This window comes from Callospermophilus lateralis, unplaced genomic scaffold, assembly GCF_048772815.1.
Source record: "Callospermophilus lateralis isolate mCalLat2 unplaced genomic scaffold, mCalLat2.hap1 Scaffold_309, whole genome shotgun sequence".
Lineage (NCBI taxonomy): Eukaryota > Metazoa > Chordata > Mammalia > Rodentia > Sciuridae > Callospermophilus > Callospermophilus lateralis.
Window position 1 is genome coordinate 639,399 of NW_027513711.1, and position 20,603 is coordinate 660,001.

Sequence of the window (20,603 nt, forward strand, 5' to 3'; positions counted from 1 at the left end):
ATAGGTGGCGAGTGGACAGTGTTGAGCAGTCAAGTAAAATAAGTAGTTTCAAAACATCCTCCTGATTTTAGTGTGCAAATGGGTTAGTGAGAAGGGACAGCTGTGTGCAGGGCCACAGGAGATTGTTACAGTGGTATAAATGAGAAGTAAGAAAAGGACTTTGAGGACTGCGGGGTTAGATCAGTAGTAGAGTACAGGCTTTGGAAAGTATGAAATCCTATGTTTGATTTCTAGGCACTGCAGGAAAAAACAAAAAACTTTTTTTTTTTAATTTCCAGTTTTTTATCACTTGGACCCATAGAGCTAGCACAAGACCTAGGCATAGTTGGTACTCAGTATTAAGGTCACAAGAACTATGTGTGTGTGTGTGTGTGTGTGTGTGTGTGTGTGTGTGTGTGTGTGTGTGTGTGTTTCACCTTAAAATGCATGTCACTCTTTTAAAAACTCATAATGCTTGTTTTATCATTTGCTGTATGTTAAAAAAAAAAAAAGACTTCAGTGGTTCCTGCAAACACTTTATCGCTACCCACTACCAGCATTTCTAAGCCAAAACCTTTATGTCAGAAGTTAAATGTTTCTATTTTTTTTAAAAAAAAAAGTTTATAAAAAGCATGTCTTAAGGTAGGGATTTTATTCCAACTTAACACCAGCAGTTTCTGGTCATATTACATAACAACATGGATATTGTATTAAAGATATCTGTGCTGCTTGTATTTCAAGTGCTTGATGGTGCCATCTAGTGGTCTGATCACTTCAAAAGGTGAATATTTGCTATTTGGGGACAGAATTTTTTTTAAAAAATCAATTTTATAAAAAAAAGGTTAATGCAATAGACAAACATAAGATACCAATGGAATTTAATATAAAACCTTTGTTGAGTATTCTTATATGTATCACCAAAATACCTTCAGGAAAAAAAAATAGCTAAGCAAGAATGTATCAAAATTTAAAGCCTTCATTTATCAAAAGTCACCAATCAAGAAAGTGAAAAGACAGCTTACAGAATGGGAGAAAATATTTGAAAATTACATATCTTGCAAGAGTCTAGTATCCAAAATATGTAAAGAATGCTTAAAATTCAACATCAAAAAGACAACTCAATTAAAAAATGAGTCAAGGACTTGAATAGACATTTCTCCAAAAGACATATATATGGCCAATAAGCACATCATTGCATTAGAGAAATACAAACCAAAGCCATAGTGAGATACCATTTCCCAACCACTAGAATGGTTTTCATAATTTTAAAAAACAAAATACCAAAACCAAAAAATAACAACTGTTGGCAAGAATTTGGAGAAATGGGAATCCTCATGGACTGGTGGACAGGTGTAGCCACTGTGAAAAATTGTTTTAGCAGTTTCTCAAACAGAAAAATAGAGGATTACCCTGTAACCCAGCAATTCCATTCCTAGGTATATTCCTGGGAGAAATGGTGTCAGAGTTAAATGGAGAGACGAATCTCCAAAAGAAAAAAATAAGGTTTTATTTAGGAGTAATAAAAAAATAAGATTGCAGTCCAGGATACCTGTACACAGGCCAGGATGGCCTTTGATATGTCCATAAAACAAAGGAAAGGTTAGTGGTTTCATTGGACAGAGGAAATCAATGAAAATGCAGACTTAATGGAGGCGATTTCGCTGGATTAGCCTGCCAGGGAAGTTCCTGGAACAGTCATTAGAAACCTAAGTGTTTCCCATGACCTCTGGACTCTGTTTTAGATATGAATGACAAGACCATTTTCATTTGTGTGCTCAATCTCCATACAGGTGCTCAAACAAATGTTCATAGCAGCATTATTCATAATAGTGGAAAGGGAATGAATTTTTATCAACTGAAGAAATGGATAAACAAAAGAGTACATCCATATGGTGGAGTATTATTTAGCTGTAAAAAGGAATGAAATATTATTACATTGATGGACCTTGAAACATTATGCCAAGTAACAGGATCCAGGCCAAATATTATATGATTTCATTTATGTGAACTGTCCAAAATAGTCATAGAGATAGAAAACAAAACAGAATCTGAGTCATTTTTTAAAAATACTTTTATTGTTTTTTCTCTGACCTTCCTTTGGAAAGTATATGCTAACTAAAATGGAGGAGATTTTTTATTGAGTAACTGTTCCAAGAGTTGTGCCTGGATTCTTTGCTTTTATTATTGTATTAAATGTCTGTGCCTCCTCTGACATAAAGTATCTAGAGAAATTGTAACAAGCAGATGAGTAAAGATCAGAAACCAGAAGTTTTTGTCTCCATGTCATGTTCTGTTTCACTTTCAGCTTTACCAGTGTTGAAATTTACCTTTTTAAAAATATCTTTTTTTAGTTGCAGATGGACACAATACATTTATTTATTTATTTATTTATTTATTTATTTATTTATTTATTTAATGTGGTGCTGAGGAGCCACAAAACTAGCCCCTGGATTTTACCTTTTGTAGTTGCTTTTTTATTAGAGAGATTCAGCATTTCTCAAGTGATTGTTAACTGTTTATATTATTCTTACTCAGCAGTCTATATCCTGTGCATTTATTATTAATAGATTTCAAACTGAACTTTCATACTTTTCTTGTAGACATAGAGGTATTATGTGTCAACTTTATCACAACTTTTTTTTTTGCTTTTATTTGCACCTCTATTCTAGGCTCTCGATGGCAATGTGTATGATCACCTCAAGGATTATTTAATAGCCTTCAGCCGGACTGAGCTAGGAACATGTCAAACTGTGCAGAACACATTCCAGTTTTTGTTAGAGAACTCCATCAAGGTAAAGTACCTTCACTGCAGTGGGTGGTGTTAACCATTTCAGAATTCAACGTGTTTTTGCTACAAACAAAACAAAGAAACTAATGTAATACTAGAAGAATGCTTAAAGGACAACTGTCTGGAGACAGCATCCTTCTAACTCATCCACAGGGGAACAGAAACATCCTCCTACTTCAGATTGAATACTACAGTATCATGGTTTTTGACATATGCTGTCATTCTTCAACACTAGTCTTTTCATTTAAAAATACTGATCTGTCAACTTTTCTCACATGTCCCAATGTGTGTAGAAAAAATATATGTAATTTCTTTTCTTTAGGTTCTAATAGAGTAAATTTTTTTGTAGTGGAACTACTCTTTTGAAAGATTAATTATTCTTGTGATTAGTAAATGTTATATTCTTCCTAATAAATGAAATACATAGTAAATGTTTCCTGACTGAGTGCATACATTTATAAAAATGTATGTGTTTTGTAGCTGCTGCTTTAAAAGATCCTGTTCAATTCTCTTTTTTTGGCAGGGGAAGTGGGAACTGACTATATCTTTTAGAAACCATTTGTAAAGGGATCAGAGTATCCATCTTTGCATGACAGTATCCAAAGACGGGAAAGAAAAGGGGCACAAACTTTTTATCCTCCTTATGTATATATTCTTTTCAATATACCAGAGTTTTAATGATCTATTAGAAAAACATTAGAAATGCAAAGGTGATGGGGAAATATAAACATTACTACCCTGGTACTTTAAGTCTTGTCATATGTCTATTTTGTATATTCTTAACCCCCAGAATCCCCCCCCCAAAAAAAACAGAAGGATTCATATATAAAAAGAAGGATGGATGGATAGATAGATAAAAGTGTGTGAAAGAAAATGAAGTAAAATATTAATTGCAGAATTACAATGGGTATCTAGGTGTTCATTATCTAATTCTTTTTATTTTACTATGTGCATATTTTAAATTTTTCACAAGAAAATGTTGAAAAAAAGTCTGTAAAAGCATCTTGGCCAGGCTGGGGATATAGCTTAGTGGGAGAATGCTTGCCTAGCATGTGTAAAGCTGTAGGGGCCAGGAAAAAAAATACTTTTTGGTCTTTTTAGTTGTACATGACAGTAAACTGTATTTTGACATATTATATATACATGGAGTATAACTTTCCATTCTTGTGATGTGGAGTTAACACTGGTCGCATATTCATGTATAGACATAGGGAAATTATGTCTAATTCATTCTACTGTCTTTCCTATTCTCATGCCCCCCTCCCTTCCCTTCATTCCCCTTTATCTAATCCAATGAACAGCTATTCTCCCACCCACCCCATTGTGTGTTGCATCCACATATTAGAACATTCAGCCTTTGTTTTTTTTGTGGTTGGCTTATTTCACTTAGTATGATAGTCTCCAGTTCCATCCATTTACTGGCAAATGCCATAATTTTATTCTTCTTTATGACTGAGTAATATTCATTGTGTGTGTGTGTGTGTGTGTGTGTGTGTGTGTATAATCACATTATCTTTATCCATTCATCTGTTGAAGGCACCTAAGTTGGTTCCATATCTTAGCTAATGTGAATTGAGCTGCTATAACCATTGATGGGGCCACATCACTATAGTATGCTGATCTTAAGTCCTTTAGGGATATGCAGAGGAGTGGGATAGGTGAGTCAAATGGTTGTTGCACTCCCAAGTTTTCTGAGCAATCTCCATACTGCTTTCCAGAGTGGTTGCACCAATTTGTAGTCTATGAGTATACCGTTTGCCCCACATCCTTGCCAACATTTATTGTTACTTATATTCTTGGTAATTGCCATTCTGACTGGAATGAGATGAAGTCTCAATGTAGTTTTAATTTGCATTTTCTCAATTGCTAGAGATGTCGAACATTTTTTGTTCGACATCTCTAGCAATTATATTTGTTGATTAATTGTGTTTCTTCTGTGAAGTGTCTGTTCAGTTTCTTAGCCCATTTATTGATTTGTTTGTTTTTGTTTCTTTTTTCTTTTCTTTTCTTTTCTTTTTTCTTTCTTTCTTTTTTTTTTTTTTTGTTAAGTTTTTCGAGTCCTTTATATATCCTGGAGATTAATGCTCTATCTGAGGTGCAAATGGTAAAGATTTTCTCCAATTCTGTAGGCTCTCTCTTCACATTCTTTATTGTTTCCTTTGCTGTGAAGAAGCTTTTTGGTTTGACAGCATCCCATTTAGTATTGATTTTATTTTTTGGGCTTTAGGAATCTTGTTGAGGAATTCGGTTCCTAACCCAGCATGATGGAGATTTGTGCCTGTTTTTCCTTCCAGTAGGCACAGGGTCTTGCCAAGGTCTTTAATCCATTTTGAGTTGAGTTTTATGCAGGGTGAGAGGTAGGTGTTTAATTTAATTTTGCTACATATGTATTTCTAGTTTTCCCAGCACCATTTGTTTTTGTTACTATAGGTCTGAGTATAATTTAGGTTCTGGTATTGTGATGCCTCCTGCTTCACTATCTTACCAAACTAAGGATTGCTTTGGCTATTCTGGGCCTCTTATTTTTCCAAATGAATTTCATGTCTGCTTTTTCTATTTCTATGAAGAATGTCATTGGAATTGTAATAGGAATTGCATTAAAATGTGATTCTGCATCTGTATACGGGGTAAAAATGGGAGTTCATAACCCACTTGAATCAAATGTATGAAATATGGTATGTCAAGAGCTTTGTAATGTTTTGAACAACCAATAATAAAAATAAGGAATGGCATTAAATCTTATAGCACTTTTGGTATGGCTATTTTGACAGTATTTATTCTGCCTATCCAAGAACATGGGAGATCTTTCCATTTTCTAAGTCTTAAAGGAAGCATCATAACTTAATTCCTTCTATGTAGTGCTTAGTTTCTGACCATTTACCAAATACTTTTTATTCATTGGTCCATTCAGGTTTTCTGCTTCTTTTTCAATACATTTTGGTAACCTGCATTTTCTAAACAGTTGTCTATTTCAGTTGTTACCAGACTTGATGGCATAAGTTTCTCATATGCTTTTTTGCTTCTGGTTATTTATCTTTTTATTTCAAATATTGCCTTGCTTTCTTATTTTGATCTAACATACCAGTCCTTTATTCATCTTTGCCAGAACCAGCTTTTGTTCTGCTTCCCAATGCTATGTCCCTAAGTTTTACCTTTATCTACATTATTTCTTTTTTAAAGTTTATGTTCTTGTCTTTCTCAAGCTTATTTTCCTATTTAGGACCTTTATTTTCAGTCTTTCTGTTTTCAAGTAAACCCATTTAAAGCTAAAAAATTTCTCCCTCTCTGATATGTAGGGCTTTTTTTGTTATTTCTATATTAACCCATGAATTATTTAGAAGTGAATTTTACAGTTTGCATTCAGTGCAACTATATGGTAAGGTGACATTTTTCATTTCTAATTTTATTGGAAAACATTTTTTATTCATATTTTTATTCTATCCTTTTAAACTTTTTTGAAATTTCTTTTTCCAAGAAAAAGTTAGCTTGGGTACAGTACTGGTAGTTTAGAAAACATGGTTATAACAAGTCGCTAATATTGTACACACACCTAATTTCCTAGGATTTTCTTTAGCACATCTACATCTCATACTGTGAAACCCATGTCATTGGTATTAACATGCTCATCTGATGGAGAGGAACACAGACTCAGGTAGTTTATATGACTTGCCCAGGGTCACATGCACATAGTGCTCTATGTATTTTTCTACTGTGTTATACTATGCTATATTATTCCTGTAGTTTGTTACTTTAATTTAAAATATATTAAGAATTTATGAATTAGTTTGGATACATAAAGAGATAAGCTTTCATTTTGTGCCTTCCCTAATGTGAGTGTTTTGTTCCCCAGGGATGAGCAATTAATGAGATGCTCTTACGTTTATGGTGAAAGTGGTGGGAATAAAATTTTAACAAGAATGATATATCCGGGAGAGGCTCCCTTTTGTTCCAAGTGAGAAAAGCTTACACCTACAAGTTTTATGCCTTGTGCTTTTCTTTTATAAAGAGCTTGTTACATGACTCTTGTCAAACTGCTGAAGGCAACTAGGTGATTTGATAACCTACTGGGAAGTTTGAAAGTCTTTAGGTTTTTTACTGTACATCATTATTACTCTGTCTTCTGAGGTAAAAATCTATTTTTCTAACATGTCTAAAATGTAACATATTCCCAAAGATATTTGGGGGGTAATTCATACTGACATAACACACTATAATTGTTAAGGTGCTGTCTATATCTTTCATCCTCTAAATGAAAACAGCTGGGTCTAGGAGTTTTATTAAATTTTAATTATTTATGAAGCTTGCTTTTCTCCTTAATATTTTATGAAATGCTTTGTATGTAACTGAAGCAGATGTTATCATAGATTATTTTCTCTGGGATCATAACTCTAAAACTAGCTCTACTGGCCCTAATAGTATATGTGTGATTGTTTTCTGTCTATATAAAGAACTCCTACTGATGAATAACATAGCTCTTTGAACAAGTCATAAAATAACAATGTTATTCTGTATTTCTTTTGAAAGTTAAATTCTCTAATATTACCAATCTTAATACCTTAAAGATTAACCAAAAAAGTAAATTTAATAAAATAAGGTGAAAATCACTTGATCACTTTAGTAGACACAGAAAAAACATTTAAGAAAATTCAACCCCCTTTAATGGGTTGAAAAACTCAGCAAATTAGAAATAGAAGGGAATTTCCACACCTTGATAGTTTTTGTGGAAAACCAGATTTAATATCATACTCAATGATAAAAGACTAAAAGGGTTTCCACCCTAAAATCAGGAACAAAATGAGGATGCCTGCTTTCACTCCTGCTATCCACCTTTGTACTAGAAGTCCTAGCTAGAGCAGTTAGGTAAGGAAAAGGAAAAGAAGAATTAAAATGACCTCTGCTTTCAGATGACATGATTATATGTAGAAAACTATAGAATTCGTGTAATTACTACTATAGCTAATAAAATAATTGAGCAAAGTTTGATCTTGTGGGTACAGAATCAAACACAATAACCCATTGTGTTTCTACACTCTATTAATGATAATTCTTTTCCAAAAAGAAAATTAAGAAAACAATTGCAGTTATAATAGTATCCAAAGAATAAAATACACAGGAAACAAAATTTTTTTAAAAGAGAGAGAGAGAGAGAGGATTTTTTTAAAAAAATATTTTAGTTTTTCGCAGACACAACATCTTTGTTTGTATGTGGTACTGAGGATCAAACCCAGGCCGCACGCATGCCAGGTGAGCGAGCTACCACTTGAGCCACATCCCAAGCCCAGGAAAAAATTTTTTGACCAAAGACATTGAAGAGTAAAAACTATAAAACACTGCAGAAAAAAAGAACTGAATAATTGGATTATAATAAATGTTTGTGGATTTGAGGCTTTCATATCAATAATTTTTAATATCTTCCAAAAATGATCTACAGATTTAATGCAATCCTGTCAAAATTCCAGTGACCTGTTTTGCAGAAATGGAAAAGGCACTCTTCAAATTTACATGGAACTGTAAGGAACTTTAAATAACCAAAGCAACATTGAAAAGGATAAGCAGTTGGAGGACTCACACTTCCAAATTTCAAAACATACTACAAGTAGAGTGTGGTAGAAGCATAAAGATGGGCATATAAATTAATGAAATAAAATTGATATTCTAGAAATAAACACATGTATCTGTAGACAATTGATTTTTCCACAAGGGTATTATGACCATTCAAAGACAAAAGAATAATATCTTCAACAAAAGTTCTGGGACAAGTGCAAAAGAACAGAGTTGAAATAAGTCGAACCTCTGCTGCACAAAAATTAGCTCAAAGTGTATCAGTGATCTAACTATAGGAGAAAATATAAAAGTAAGTCTTTATTACTTTGGATTTAATAGTGTATTCTTAGATTTGAAATCAAAAGCATAATAAGACTAAAAATAGGGCTAGGAATACAGCTCAGTGATGGAGCACTTGCCTAGCATGTGCAAGGCCCTGAGTTTGATCCCCCAACATGGAAGGAAGGAAGGGAGGGAGGGAGGGAGGGAGGAAGGAAGGGGAAAGAAAGGAAAAGGAAAGAAAGAAAGATGGGCGGGCTGGAGTTATAGCTCAGTGGTAGAGCACTTGTCTAGCATGCGTGAGGCTAGACACTGGGTTTAATTATCAACCGCATATAAATAAAGAAAGGTCCATCAACAGCTAAAAACATTTTAGAAGAACAAAAAAAGAGAAATTAAAAAAAAAGAAAAAAAGCAGATAATTGTACTTTTCAAATTAAAAACTCTTAACACATCAAAGGACACTATTCAGGAATGTTTTTTTAAAAAAGACCCAAAGATGGAAGAAATGTTTACACATCTGATATTTAAATTTATCTGTTAAGGATTTTATAAACAGATTTATATAAAGGACTCTTACAACTCAACAACAAAATAACAATTCTTAAAATGGGCAAAAGAACTGGGGCTGGAGTTGTGGCTCGGTGGTAGAGCATTGCCTAGCATGTGTGAGGCCCTGGGTTCGATTCTCAGCACCGAATTTAAATAAATGAATAAAATAAAGATCCATCAACATCTAAAAAAATATTTTTAAAAAAATGGGCAAAAGACTTGAGTAGACATTTCCTCTGAGAAGATGTACAGGCAATAAGCACATGAAAAAATGTTCAGCAATTGTTGGTCATTATGAACACACAAATTAAAACCACAGTGAGATATCATTTTCTGCCCACTAGGATGGCTTTAATAATTTTTTTAAAAAGTTAAACACATAGTTACCATATGACTCAACTTCTGCTCCTAGGAATACACTTAAGAATATTGAAAACTTAAAGTATTAAAACAAAAAAATTGTACATGAGTGTTCACAGTAGCATTATTTATAATAGTCAAACAGTGGAAACAACTCAAATGTTTATCAACTAGTAGTTGAGTAAGTAAAATATGGCATGGTATATCCATGCAGTGAAATATTCTTTGCCCATAAAAAGGAATTAACTACTAATAAAACAAACAACATGCATGTTACAGGAAAAAAAATACCATAAAAATATAAGATGATATTGTTATTGGCTGAATTGTGGCCCTCGGAAATTTCATGTTGAAATCCTAACCCCTAGTACCTCATAGTATGACCATATTTGAAGATAGACTTTTAAAGATATAATTAAAATAAGGTCATTTGGGTGGGTCTAATCCAGTATGACTAATGTCCTTATAAGAAGTTGAGAATTATAGACATTAAACAGGCACAGAGAGACCATATGAAGATACCAAAAGAAGGTGGCAGCTCTAAGCCATAGAGAATGGCCCACAGTAAAAACCAACCCTGCCAGTATCTTGATCTTGAACGTCTTTCCTCTTGACCTCTAAAGAAATCTGTTTCTGATATTTAAGCTCCCCAGTCTGTTGTACTTTGTTGTGGCAGCCCTAACTACTTAATGCAGATGCTTTCCTTGTTAATAATCAAGGAAAGACTGGGATTGTGGCTCAGCGGTAGTGCACTTGCCTAGCACATTCAAGGCCCTGGGTTCAATCCTCAGCACCACATAAAAATAAACAAAATAAAAGTATTGTGTACAACTATTTTTCTTTTTTTTTCTTTTTTTTATTGTTGGTTGTTAAAAACATTATATAGTTCTTGATATATCATATTTCACACTTTGATTCAAGTGGGTTATGAACTCCCATTTTTACCCCGTATACAAATTGCAGAATCACATCAGTTACACTTCCATTGATTTATATATTGCCATACTAGGGTCTGTTGTATTCTGCTGCCTTTCCTATCCTTTACTATCCCCCTCCCCTCCCCTCCCCTCCCCTCCCCTCTTCTCTCTCTACCCACTCTACTGCAGTTCATATCTCCCCCTTGTATTATTTTTCCCTTTCCCCTCGCTACCTCTTGTATGTAATTTTGTATAACCCTGAGGGTCTCCTTCCATTTCCATGCAATTTCCCTTCTCCCTCCCTTTCCCTCCCACCTCTCGTCCCTGTTTAATGTTAATCTTCTTCTCATGCTCTTCGTCCCTACTCTGTTCTTAGTTACTCTCCTTATATCAAAGAAGACATTTGGCATTTGTTTTTTAGGGATTGGCTGGCTTCACTTAGCATAATCTGCTCTAATGCCATCCATTTCCCTCCAAATTCTATGATTTTGTCATTTATTAATGCAGAGTAATACACCATTGTGTATAAATGCCACATTTTTTTATCCATTCGTCTATTGAAGGGCATCTAGGTTGGTTCCACAGTCTTGCTATTGTGAATTGTGCTGCTATGAACATCGATGTAGCAGTGTCCCTGTAGCATGCTCTATTTAGGTCTTTAGGGAATAGACCGAGAAGGGGAATAGCTGGGTCAAATGGTGGTTCCATTCCCAGCTTTCCAAGAAATCTCCATACTGCTTTCCAGATTGGCTGCACCAATTTGCAGTCCCACCAACAATGAACAAGTGTACCCTTTTCCCCACATCCTCGCCAGCACTTGTTGTTGTTTGACTTCATAATGGCTGCCAATCTTACTGGAGTGAGATGGTATCTTAGGGTGGTTTTGATTTGCATTTCTCTGACTGCTAGGGATGGTGAGCATTTTTTCATGTACTTGTTGATTGATTGTATGTCCTCCTCTGAGAAGTGTCTGTTCATGTCTTTGGCCCATTTGTTGATTGGGTTATTTGTTATCTTGTTGTCTAATTTTTTGAGTTCTTTGTATACTCTGGATATTAGGGCTCTATCTGAAGTGTGAGGAGTAAAGATTTGTTCCCAGGATGTAGGCTCCCTATTTACCTCTCTTATTGTTTCTTTTGCTGAGAAAAAACTTTTTAGTTTGAGTAAGTCCCATTTGTTGATTCTAGTTATTAACTGTTGTGCTATGGGTGTCCTATTGAGGAATTTGGAGCCCGACCCCACAGTATGTAGATCGTAGCCGACTTTTTCTTCTATCAGACGCCATGTGTCTGATTTGATATCAAGCTCCTTGATCCATTTTGAGTTAACTTTTGTGCATGGTGAGAGAAAGAGATTCAGTTTCATTTTGTTGCATATGGATTTCCAGTTTTCCCAGCACCATTTGTTGAAGATGCTATCCTTCCTCCATTGCATGCTTTTAGCCCCTTTATCAAATATAAGATAGTTGTAGTTTTGTGGATTGGTTTCTGTGTCCTCTATTCTGTACCATTGGTCCACCAGCCTGTTTTGGTACCAGTACCATGCTGTTTTTGTTACTATTGCTCTGTAGTATAGTTTGAAGTCTGGTATCGCTATACCGCCTGATTCACCCTTCCTGCTTAGCATTGTTTTTGCTATTCTGGGTCTTTTATTTTTCCATATGAATTTCATGATTGCTTTCTCTATTTCTATAAGAAATGCCATTGGGATTTTGATTGGCATTGCATTAAACCTATAGAGAACTTTTGGTAATATCGTCATTTTGATGATGTTAGTTCTGCCTATCCATGAACAGGGTATATTTTTCCATCTTCTAAGATCTTCTTCTATTTCTCTCTTTAGGGTTGTGTAGTTTTCATTGTATAAGTCTTTCACCTCTTTTGTTAGGTTGATTCCTAAGTATTTTATTTTTGGGGGGGATATTGTGAATGGAGTGGTTGTCCTCATTTCCCTTTCAGAGGATTTGTCACTGATATACAGGAATGCCTTTGATTTATACGTTTTGATTTTATATCCTGCCACTTTGCTGAATTCATTTATTAGCTCTAATAGTTTCTTTGTAGACCCTTTTGAGTCTGCTAGGTAGAGAATCATGTCATCTGCAAATAGTGATAATTTAAGTTCTTCTTTTCCTACTTTTATGCCTTTAATTTCTTTCGTCTGTCTAATTGCTCTGGCCAGTGTTTCGAGAACTATGTTGAACAGAAGTGGTGAGAGAGGGCATCCCTGTCTTGTTCCAGATTTTAGAGGGAATGCCTTCAATTTTTCTCCATTCAGAATGATGCTAGCCTGAGGCTTAGCATAGATTGCTTTTACAATGTTGAGGTAAGTTCCTGTTATCCCTAGTTTTTCTAGCGTTTTGAACATAAAGGGATGCTGTACTTTGTCGAATGCTTTTTCTGCATCTATCGAGATGATCATATGGTTCTTAATTTTAAGTCTATTGATGTGGTGAATAACATTAATTGATTTCCGTATATTGAACCAGCCTTGCATCCCAGGGATGAATCCTACTTGATCATGGTGCACAATTTTTTTGATATGTTTTTGAATCCAATTTGCCAGAATTTTATTGAGGATTTTTGCATCTAGGTTCATTAGAGATATTGGTCTGTAGTTTTCTTTCTTTGAAGTGTCTTTGTCTGGTTTAGGAATCAGGGTGATGTTGGCCTCGTAGAATGAATTTGGAAGTTCTCCCTCTTTTTCTATTTCCTGAAATAGCTTGAAAAGTATTGGTATTAGTTCCTCTTTAAAGGTTTTGTAAAACTCTGCTGTATACCCATCCGGTCCTGGGCTTTTCTTAGTTGGTAGTCTTTTGATGGTTTCTTCTATTTCCTCAATTGATATTGGTCTGTTTAGGTTGTCTATATCCTCCTGCCTTAATCTGGGCAGGTCATATGACTTAAGAAATTTATCAATGCCTTCACTATCTTCTATTTTATTGGAGTATAAGGATTCAAAATAGTTTCTGATTATCTTCTGTATTTCTGAAGTGTCTGTTGTGATATTGCCTTTTTCATCCCGTATGCTAGTAATTTTATTTCTCTCTCTTCTTCTCTTCATTAGCATGGCTAAGGGTCTGTCGATTTTATTTATTTTTTCAAAGAACCAACTTTTAGTTTTGTCAATCTTTTCAATTGTTTCTTTTGTTTCGATTTCATTAATTTCAGCTCTGATTTTAATAATTTCTTGCCTTCTACTTCTTTTGCTGTTGTTTTGCTCTTCTTTTTCTAGGATTTTAAGATGGAGTATGAGATCATTTATTTGTTGGTTTTTTCTTTTTTTAAGGAATGAACTCCAAGCAATGAATTTTCCTCTTAGAACTGCTTTTAATGTGTCCCATAGATTCCGATATGTTGTGTCTGTGCTTTCATTTATCTCTAAGAGTTTTTTAATTTCCTCCTTGATGTCTTCTATAACCCATTGATCATTTAGTAACCAATTGTTCATTCTCCAAGTGATGCATGTTTTTTCCTTCCTTTTTTTTTCGTTGATTTTCAGTTTCATTCCATTATGATCAGATAAGATGCATGGTATTATCTCCACTCCTTTATATTGTCTAAGAGTTGCCCTGTAACATAATATATGATCTATTTTTGAGAAGGATCCATGTGCTGCTGAGAAAAAAAGTGTAACTGCTTGATGTTGGGTGGTATATCCTATATATATCAATTAAGTCTAGGTTATTAATTGTGTTATTGAGTTCTATAGTTTCCTTATTCAACTTTTGTTTGGAAGATCTGTCTAGTGGTGAGAGAGGTGTGTTGAAGTCTCCCATGATTATTGTATGTTGGTCTATTAGACTCTTAAACTTGAGAAGAGTTTGTTTGATGAACATAGCTGCACCATTGTTTGGGGCATATATATTTATGATAGTTATGTCTTGTTGGTGTATGGTTCCCTTGAGCAGTATGTAGTGTCCCTCTTTATCCCTTTTGATTAACTTTGGCTTGAAATCTATTTTATTTGATATGAGTATGGACACTCCTGCTTGTTTCCGAAGTCCATATGAGTGATATGATTTTTCCCAACCTTTCACCTTCAGTCTATGTATGTCTTTTCCTATCAAATGCGTCTCCTGTAGGCAGCATATTGTTGGGTCTTGTTTTGTGATCCATTCTACTAGCCTGTGTCTCTTGATTGGTGAGTTTAAGCCATTAACATTTAGGGTTATTATTGAGATATGGGTTGTTCTTCCAGCCATATTTGTTTATTTATGTTACTAAACATGGTTTGTTTTCCTTTTTGATTATTTTTCCCCCCTTTACTGTCCTACCTCCCACTGTTGGTTTTCATTGTTATTTTCCATTTCCTCTTCCTGTAATGTTTTGCCGAGGATGTTTTGAAGACATGGTTTTCTAGCTGCAAATTCTTTTAACTTTTGTTTATCGTGGAAGGTTTTAATTTTATCTTCCATCCTGAAGCTTAATTTCGCTGGATACATGATTCTTGGTTGGAACCCATTTTCTTTCAGTTTTTGAAATATGTTATTCCAGGATCTTCTAGCTTTCAGAGTCTGTGTTGAAAGATCAGCTGTTATCCTGATTGGTTTACCCCTAAATGTAATCTGCTTCCTTTCTCTTGTAGCTTTTAAAATTCTCTCCTTAATCTGTATGTTGGGCATCTTCATTATAATGTGTCTAGGTGTGGATCTCTTATGGTTTTGCACATTCGGCATCCTGTATGCTTCTAGGATTTGGGATTCTGTCTCATTCTTCAAGTCTGGGAAGTTTTCTCGTATTATTTCATTGAATAGGTGGCTCATTCCTTTGGTTTGGACCTCTATACCTTCCTGTATCCCAATGACTCTTAAGTTTGGTCTCTTTATATTATCCCATATTTCTTGGATGTTCTGCTCATGGTTTCTTAACAGTTTTGCTGAGCTGTCTATGTTCTTTTCAAGTTGAAATACTTTGTCTTCATTGTCTGATGTTCTATCTTCTAAGTGTTCTACTCTGCTGGTAGTATTCTCAATTGAGTTTTTAAGTTGGTTTATTGCTTCCTGCATTTCTAGGATTTCTGTTTGTTTGTTTTTTATTACCTCTATCTCCCTGTATAGTTGATCTTTTGCTTCTTGGATTTGTTTATGTAATACATTGTCGAAGTGGTCGAAGTGATCTTTCATTGTCTGATTTTGCTGTCTAATGTCTTCCTTGAGACTCCAGATCATCTGCAGCATGTATATCCTGAATTCTTTATCTGACATTCCATCTGCTGCAGCTATTATCTCTTCTAAAGTTGAGTTGACCTGCATTGCTTGTGGTCCTTTCTTTCCTTGTCTTTTCATATTGCTCGTGTTTCTTTCTGCTTAGTGAAACTGTTGTGTTTTTGAAATTTTCCCCCTATATATTTATATTGCTCTTGCATAGTTGAAAAGTCTCCCTTGCAGGGGCAGGTGGCAGCTCTGCTCCTCCTCCAATTGGGGTGATCTGTCTACCACACTGGTGGGCCGCTGGGACTGTTCTGCCGGTCGGTCGCAGGTCTGCCTACCTTGGAGGCGTGGGCAGCGGCTCTGCTCTGCCCTTCCTCCAATTGGTGTGACGTGTCTACCACGTCCGTGAACCCCTGGGCCTGTTCTGTCAGTTAGTCACGGATCTGACTACCTCGCAGGCGCGGGCGGCGGCTCTGCTCTGCCCCTTCTCCAATTGGGTTGTCGTGACTACCACGCCGGCAGGTCGCTGGGCCTGTTCTGGGCGCGGGCTGCGGCTCTGCTCTGCCCCTCCCCCAAGTGGTGTGACGTGTCTACCATGCCGGTAGGCCACTGGGCCTGTTCCGCCAGTCTGTCACAGGCCTGCCTATCATGCGGGCTCGGGTGGAGGATCTGCTCTGCCCCTACTCCAATTGGGGTGTCTTGACTACTACGCCGGCAGGTCGCTGGACCTGTTCTGGGCGCGGGTGGCGGCTCTGCTCTGTCCCTGCTCCAATTGGGTTGACGTGACTACGACGCTGTCGGGCCGCTGGGCCTGCTCCGACCGCGGGAGAAGGCTCTGCTCTGCCCCTACTCCAATTGGGATGACGGGTGACGTGTCTACCACACCAGCAGGCCGCTGGGCCTGATCCGCCGGTCGGACGTGGGTCTGCCTACCTTGCGGACTCGGGAGACAGCTCTGCTCTGCCCCTCCTCCAATTTGTGTGACATGTCTACCACACCAGTAGACCACTGGGCCTGTTCCGCCAGTCGCAATCTGTCTACCTTGCAGGCTCGGGTGGCGGCTCTGCTCTGCCCCTACTCCAAATGGAGTGATGTGACTGCCACGCTGGCGGGCCGCTGGGCCTGATCCGGGCTACAACTATTTTTAAAAAATAATAATAATCAAGGAAATGAAAATTAAAATCATCATGAGATTCCATTTAACCTGTCAAAAATAAATGTAGACAAGAATGAATCTTAGCAAGACTATGTATTAACAGAAACATGCTGCAATTTGGAAGACCCAATTTGAAGATATTTGGGCACAAGGGAGTCTTGTGGTGATGGTTCAGTTTAGCATCTGGACTATGGTTTGTGGTTATATGAAGCTACACATGTGCATAGAGCCATATAAATGAACATACCCAAAGGAGTAAGTGTATAATTGGTGGAATCTAATAACCTTTATGGTGTATACCAATGTCAATTTTCTAGCTTTTTATTGTGTGATAGCTATGCAGGATGCTGACATTAAGAAGTACACAGGAGGGCTGGGGATGTGGCTCAAGTGGTAATTCGCTCGCCTGGCATGCTCGGGGCGCTGGGTTCGATCCTCAGCACCACATAAAATAAAATAAAGATGTTGTGTCCACTGAAAACTGAAAAATAAATAAAAAGAGAGAGAAAGAGAAAGATCTTAAGAAGTGCACAGGACTCCTTTGCAACTTTTTTCCATTTCCTTGACTAGAAATCTGAAATCTTAAGTGTCAGCAAGCTGTACTTCCTCCAAAAGCTTTAAGGAAAAAACAATTCCTTACCTCATTGGGTGTCTGTGGCCACCTCACTTCACTCTCTGCCTCAGTGGTCACATTGCCCTCTCCTTTTGTCTGTGTAATTTTCTTAATATCTTTTGTTTTTTGAGAGAGAGAGAATTTTTTAATATTTATTTTTTAGTTTTCAATGGACACAGCATCTTTATTTTATTTTTATATGGTGCTGAGGATCAAACCCAGCACCCCGCGCATGCCAGGCGAGCGTGCTACCGCTTGAGCCACATCCCCAGCCCTCTTAATGTCTTATCATTGGATTTAGGGGCCACCTAGGTAATCCAGCATGTTTTTATCTCAGAATCCTTAATTACATCTGCCAAAACACTTTTTCAAAAGGAGGTAACATCCACAGATTTCAGGGATTAAGACATGGGCATATCTTTTGGGAAGTTACCTTCAGCCCACTATAAATGTTAATATCATAAAAAGAGGCAAGTCAGGGCAAACCTTCTCATGAAAGTAAAGCCTACCTTGCCAAAACAAACAGAAACAAAGCAGATCCAAACAAACACAAACCTGAATCTAATTAAGCCTCTAGATTCAAAAGCCAATTTAAGGAAAAACAGGAAGTAAAACATTCCCAGGATGCAGTCAACAAAATTCAGACTCAGAAACTCAACAAAAAAAAACCTGGGCTTCTTCAACAATTGAATTGATTGCAAGAGAGGAAAAAGGAGGAAGAAAGAAATGTACAGTGTGTGTAAAGAATATCATCTTAAGCAACATCAGCTTTCCCTCACCAGATTCTCCCCACCACTCCTCACCCCATCTCACCTCTTCAGTCAGGATTCAGTATCATCTTCTTTGCTCTCCCTGTATCCTCTATGTGCTTCCATAGTGTGCTTTAGCTGTGTAACCTATTTAGTTCTCCCAGCTTCCACATTATAAGCAACATCCAGTTGCACTCTGGGGACTGACTTTATTTGGATCCTAATTCGAAAAACTTTTAAAGAATAGGGAAATTTGAACACTAATTGATATGTTAGTCTTGTAAATTTTAAACTGAATGTGTTTTCTTAAGACCCCTATTCTTTTAGATAGGATATTGAAATGTTTATAGATGAGATTGAAGTAAGTCTGGGACTTACTTCAATATAATTAGTGACAGAAGAAGTAGATGAATTTATAGATGAAACAAGATTGTCCATTAGGGGATGTTTTTGAAAACTGGGCCATGAGCACATGGAGATACATATTACTATTATCTCTACTTTTATGTGTGTTTTGAAATTATCTATAACAAAAAGTTTAAAGTCTGTAAGAATTGACCTGTCCAGTCTGCCCTTGCCCCACCCATCATAGTGCTTGAGGATTTGTTTGGCTAGTGATCCTCCCAGCTTTTCTTCATGGTAATGAGTGAGGCTTTGAGGGCTGGATCATTAGCTTTCAGTTATTCTAGCTTAAAATTAGAACCCAAGAAAAGAACAAAATACATTTCCCTTTGAGAATACGTTTTTTCAGTGAGTATTCCTTGACCAGAACCTCCCCATAATCCTCACCCCGTCTCACCTCTTCCATCTGAATTCAGTATCACCCCTTTTACTCTCCCTGTACCTTCTGCGTACTTCCACAGTGTGTTTGAACTGTGTAATCTATTTGGTTCTTCCAGTTTTCACATTCTAAATTACTGGAAGATACTAACCCTATTTGCTGTTTTGTTCATCTGTGGATTCCCTTGTCACTCCTATACTTAACGTTGGACCTGGTAAGCTCTATAAATGGATGATTGAATGGGGGGGAGGCAAGCAGTGGAAAACTGGGATTGCACTTGTAAATAAAATATAAAACACTACATTATCCTCTCAAGTAGTCCATCCTTTTCCCAGATTTCCAAGGTAAAACTACAGAACTTTTTTGAACTTTTTTTCTTCTGCCCATCCTCAGGCAGAGCTGCTAATGAGGTGTAATGCATTGCACATGAAAGATGAGTAACCAGTGCAGAAAAATGCAATTTGGGTTTCTGCATAATCAAATGTTGCTTATTTCCATTTTTTCCCAGAGCATATAATTCATTTTCAGAGACCATCTTTCTATGCTGTTTATTTTGCTGTTCTATGTATATTCCTTTTCAGTCTGTCTTCTGAATTATTTGTTTTAATTAGTTATACATGACAGTAGAATACATTTTGACATACATAAATGGAGTATAACTTTTCATTCATCTGGTTGTACATGATGTTATGATTACAGATGATGTAATCATATATGCACATAGGGTAATAATGTCCAATTCATTCTAATGTTATTCCTATACCCATGCCCCCTGCCCTCCTTTCACTCCCCTCTTTCTAGTTCAAAATACCTCTATTCTTCCCCCTCCCCCATTGTGAATTATTATCCATATATCAGAGAAAACATTTGGCCTTTGGTTCTTTGGGATTGGCTTATTTCACTTAGCATGATGTTCTCCAGTTTCATCCATTTACTGGCAAATACCACAATTTTTTTATTCTTTAAGGCTTGGTAATATTCCATTAGGTATATATACCAGTTTCTTTATCCATTCATCTGTTGAAGGGCATCTAGGTTGATTCCATAATTTAGCTGTTTTGAATTGAGCTTCTATAAACATTGATGTGGCTGTATCACTGTAATATGCTGATTTTAAGTCATTTGGGTATAAACCTAGGAGTCGGATAACTGGGTCAAATGGTTGTTCCACTCTCCACACTGCTTTCCATAGTGGTTGCACCAATTTACAGCCCCACCAACAATGTATGAAGTATACCTTTTTTTCCCACATCCTCACCAACATTTATTGTTGCTTATATTCTTGATGATTGCCATTCTGATTACTCCAGTAAGATGGAATCTCAGTGTAGTTTTGCATTTCTCTTGATTACTAGAGATGTTGAACATTTTTTCATATATTTGTTGATTGACTGTGTTTCTTTTTCTGTGAATTGTCTGCCCATTTATTGATTGTGGTGTGTGTGTGTGTGTGTGTGTGTGTGTGTGTGTGTGTGTGTGTGTGTTAAGTTTTTTGAGTTCTTTATATATCCTGGAGATTAATGTTCTATCTGAGGAGGTGTGTTTGATAAATTTTTTTTCCATTCTGTAAGCTCTCTCTTCACATGCTTGAATGCGAAGAAACTTTTTAGTTTGATTCCATCCCATTTATTGATTCTTGATTTTACTTCTTGTTCTTTAGGAGTCTTGTTAAGGAAGTCAGGTCCTAAGCAGATGTAGCAGATATTTGGGCCTACTTTTTCTTCTATTAGGCA

General features: G+C 36.3%; 1 pseudogene; it reads left to right on the forward strand.

Annotated features, from left to right (window-relative positions):
* The window catches only part of LOC143390103 (F-BAR and double SH3 domains protein 2-like), a 138,325-nt pseudogene that overhangs the window by 47,990 nt on the left and 69,732 nt on the right, over window positions 1-20,603 (forward strand).